General features: G+C 43.0%; 1 protein-coding gene across 1 annotated transcript in view; it reads left to right on the forward strand.

Moving 5' to 3' along the window:
• Positions 1-4,524, forward strand: part of CNBD1 (cyclic nucleotide binding domain containing 1) — a 182,996-nt gene that overhangs the window by 156,414 nt on the left and 22,058 nt on the right. The gene's annotated exons all lie outside the window — the stretch shown is intronic.

The following is a 4,524-nucleotide window of genomic DNA, read 5'->3' on the forward strand; positions in this document are numbered from 1 at the left end:
GGCATTCCTCACATCACTATTCCAGTTGACTTCACTGGGACTATTCCTTTGAATAGGTTCTCACCAAATGTCAGTAAAAGGTGGTGTGGCGGAGCACCTTTGGGGGTGCTCGCAACCTGAGGGCTTTCACAGGCTCTGAGGGGAGACTGCTTTGGAGGAGCAGCCAGCAGGTGCTTGATTGTGGCAGCCATTTTAGATCTCTGGCCACCTATATAAACAGAGCAATTCACTGCTGAGGCAGGTAGAAACATTACCTGGATGCAAGGCTGCATGCAGCATCCTGGAGGTAAGGGCAGGAGCTGTAGGGGATGGTTTGGAGGCTCCTGGTCCTGAGCATGACCTAAAACTGCACCCTGATGGGAAAGGGTGGCCTGGTAGGGCTCTGTGGTGCAGGAGACCCCAGGAAATGCCAGGCCAGTTACTACCCCGGTGGAAGGTGGGTAGGGGTGCCTTAACCCCAGCTCTCCCCCTTCGGATGGGTCATCTAATATTGGAGGTAGTTAGAGCCAGGCATGGCTGTGGCCACCTGAGCCCATTGGGGTGGAAGACCATGAGGAGAGGTAGTTGGGGCCAGGCATGGCTATAGCTACTTGAGCCCACTGGGGAGGGAAGCCCTGTGGCCCCAGTGAGGGGGGCAGACATGAGGAGCCCCAGTGAGGGGGAAAACCAGAGGGCTGGGAGCCCAGTATTGTCTGAGTGTACAGAGTTGCCCCGGGAAGGGGCCAGGGCAAGCTTAGACCCAGTCAGGTAATTGGCTGACCACTACCCCGATGAGGGTTGTGGGAGAGGCCCAAAAGACGGTTTGTCAGCCTCCCAAGGTATGAGCTAGCTAAAGCCTATGGCCTAAGGAGCCTGCTCCAAGAGGGAGCAAGGCAGTACAAGTTGTCGATGCATGAAAGAGACCCAGTGAGAGGAGGTGGAGTATGTGAGGCCCTAGTGAGAGGAGGGCGGTATGAATGTGTGCGTGTCTGAGGCCTGACAACGAGGCCTAAGCTTGGTCCAGCTGTAGCCCGGGAGCATTGTGTCATCTGGATGCTATCTGTGAGGCTTGGGCCACAACGTAGGAGAGGAACGGAGCTGCAGATAGTGCCCCTGGCATCAGGGCAAGAATGGGCAGCCTCCTGCCTTAATTAAAACCTCAATTAAGTACCAACAAGGTGTGGCAGGAAAGACAGGTGGGCAGTGTGCCCAGAGGCAGGTGGGGAAACTAGCACTCTGACTGGTCAGGGACCCCCACTTGCCACAGGTGGTCAGTCTGGCAGTATGTGTTTTTTACTTTTTAATCACTTCAGGCCAGATTCTGGAAATCTTTCTAAAACTGAATAATGCTTTACTCCACAAGTAGCCCATTTACTTAATTGAGACCTCTCATAAAGTCAGGTACTATGCAACATAAATAAGACTTGTAGAACTTGGCTGTCTCTGAGCAGCAGGGCTAGGGGTGCTGAGAAGTCAGCTCCCACAGGAAGGGAGTGTTTTCCACTCTTTCTCTCCCCAAAGCAGGAGCACAAAGTGCTGAGGTGGCAAGGGAGGAGAGGAAAAAGCATCACTTTGATGATTCAAACAGCACTCTTTAATAAGTGATGGGCTTTGGAGAAGACCATCTCAAGACCTTCTTGGCCAGAGTTACTTGAGTGTGTCTTCTTTACACTATAGCAATGCTTTCCAATACTGTTGTCTCTGAAAAATATACTTTCTTAGCAAAACCTGAACCTTCAATATGTAACATTAGATGATTTGTATTAAAATCAGACTATCCTATGAACTGTAAGTGCAATCCTGCCATCTGGCCCACATTTTCCCTGATGTTTCATATTACTGTAGATGATGCAAACTCACTGTGGGAAAAGAATAACACATCTTTGTTTTTCATTTAAAAGCCTGGAATTATTACAGCAGTCTATTTGATAATATTTTGATGACTGCATTGCCAACACTGAACAATACTGTTGTTCTTAATCCAGATATTTCAGTTGTTCCCTGGTCTGAAACCTGTAGAAACATTTTTTTTCAAATTATTAAGAAAATGGTGGGGATTATAACAGAGTTGAAGATAATCTGCAGAGAGTAGAAAGGGAAAGAAGGGAGTGTGGATTATTGGACAAAGCTCTTGAAAGTAGAAAGATCTAGGCTATAGTCTGAATTCTGTGGGGCCTTGAGAAAGTCACTTTATTTCTGCCTCAGTTTTCTCCTTTGTAAAGGATGATGATAATGCTACCCTCACTCCCTCCTGCATATTGTTAAGAACAAATAGTTAATTGTGTCAAAATGCATTTAAAACAGTTTATATTTAAACCATAGGGTAGGAGGGTAGAAGATATTGGCATATGTTGTATACTTGTCTGTATGCATGCACAGAAGGCACAAATGGTAAATTTTAAACCATTGGAAAGAGTAAAAATAAGACACTTATGCAATAGACTTAAAAAAAAAAAACTTTATTAACACTTAACCCAAACAGCAAATGACCCCATGTAAACCTGCTACTTGCATTCTCATTTCTGAACACATTTCTACCACAATGACTCACCAGGTTTTACAAAACCAAAACCATTGCCCTGTTGCTTCTGTGAAGATAAAGGAATAAAATATCATCAGCCCCACCTCTGTATAAACAATATTAAGCAAAAAATCCATAATTCAAACTGATCAAAGAGAAATGTATGCCATGTTCTTCTCTGGAATCAATTAAGCTAGACTGCAGCTGAAGTAGGCCCATATATTTTTCCATACTAATCTTTCCCACTCTCTCTCATGTTTTAGTCGAGGCATTTAGGCATTTGGCTTTATTTTTGAAATGCAGGGAGAAGTTTTTATTGAGAATACTCAATCGTTGTATATGTGGAGGCACATAGGTTGATATATACTGTATGACATGCCAAGGAAGAGGAAGGATGGGTTTTACTTTGATAAACAGGAATACTAGCTTTCCACTGGGCAAAAACCAAGTTGTCCCCCTATACTGTCAGCTTATCTATACTTAGATGATACTTTGACCAAGGATGGTGGATGATAATTACTATTACATATATAATGTCTTGATGGGAACAAATAAATCTACATAGTTTTCAGCTAAAAAAATTAAATACTCTCCTTTTAATTGGGACATACATAATTTGGTTATCTGATTAATTTGGATGCTTCCCAGGAGTGACCCCATTTAAATTTAGGTGGAAATTTTGCTTTCTGTGAATTCCTTTGGTTGAATAAGCAATACTTATTTATTACGGCCAACACACTATCACTCGCTGCATGAATGTTTCTCTGTGAATAGCCTTGCTGAAATTGCTGGGACTGCTTGTACAGTATGGTACTATGAAGCATGAGTAAGATTGGCAGAGTACACAAGGTACCTGATGCTGGATGAGGAGTAGGATTTCTGCTTTAAAAATAAATCCTTATGAGGCAATTTGATTTTCCAAATACAGATGGCACCCAAATTCTGTCTATTAACAATACTTAGACTTGTTGAAACTGCCTGATGGTCGAGATAAATGATCCAAGTAACATCTTGATGAGGACTTGCTCTTTGATGGACCTTTTCTCTGAGCTTTGCTTCTTCCTTGTTCTGCACCATTTACCTTTTAATTCCTTTTTTCCAATGCATAATTGTTCTGCTCTATATCTGCAGTGCAGGTTGGAAATGTGCAAAGAGCAGGTGTCAACAAGAGTTTCAGTTAAGTTTTGTTTTTTGAAAAACAAAGCCTCTTAACCAAGTTGCTATTTTAATCACAAACTTTTATTAGAATGTGCCCTAATTAAGCCATTTCTATTACATTGTTCAAAGAAATTCTTTTGTTTAAATAATACCATCTCAGGCTAGAGCAGTGATTCCCAACCTTTTTAGACTCAAAGGATCCTTCAATAGTTTCAAAGCACCTTTCCAAAACTTTTGTAAATTGAACAGCAATTCATTTAAAAAAAAAAAAGAAATTTATTACAGTGCTTACCTTCTTGCAGAAGGGCTGGGCACTGGAGACAGGGAACAGCCAGATGGGGACTAAGACTAAACTTGTGCTTAATTGCTTATCTTCTCATGTTTGTGGCACCCTTCAAAGGATTTCACAGCACCCACGGGTTCCCTGGCATCCTAGCTGAGAATCACTGGGCTAGAGCAATGGTACAGTCCAACCTTGGGTCTCCAAAGCAGCATACTTCTTACAACATATGTCAAAGTTTTTTCAGTGAAAGTACCAAGTAGTAAATCATTTGGTGCTTAGAATAATATAGATCTTACAATCCAAGATTTCAAAGTTTTTCTTTCATCTTTTCTTAGGCTAGGGACAGACATTCAAAAAGCCTGAGCCTGAATTGATTCGGTCTTTGCAGGTTAGTCTAACCTGGCTAGGCTAAATCAGTTTGTAACCAAGACAGACATCCCAGAAATGTCAGCACATGCCTGCAGTGGCTCAGGCTAGAAGTTGCAGGGGTGCTAGAACAGCCCTCCCTTTGCTTCCACAGGTCAGAGTTGAGGCGGGTGTGGCCAGGCCCTGGCAGGATGCTCTTAATATCCCCTCCCCCTTC

The sequence above is a fragment of the Alligator sinensis genome, unplaced genomic scaffold (assembly GCF_000455745.1).
Source record: "Alligator sinensis unplaced genomic scaffold, ASM45574v1 scaffold717_1, whole genome shotgun sequence".
NCBI lineage: Eukaryota > Metazoa > Chordata > Crocodylia > Alligatoridae > Alligator > Alligator sinensis.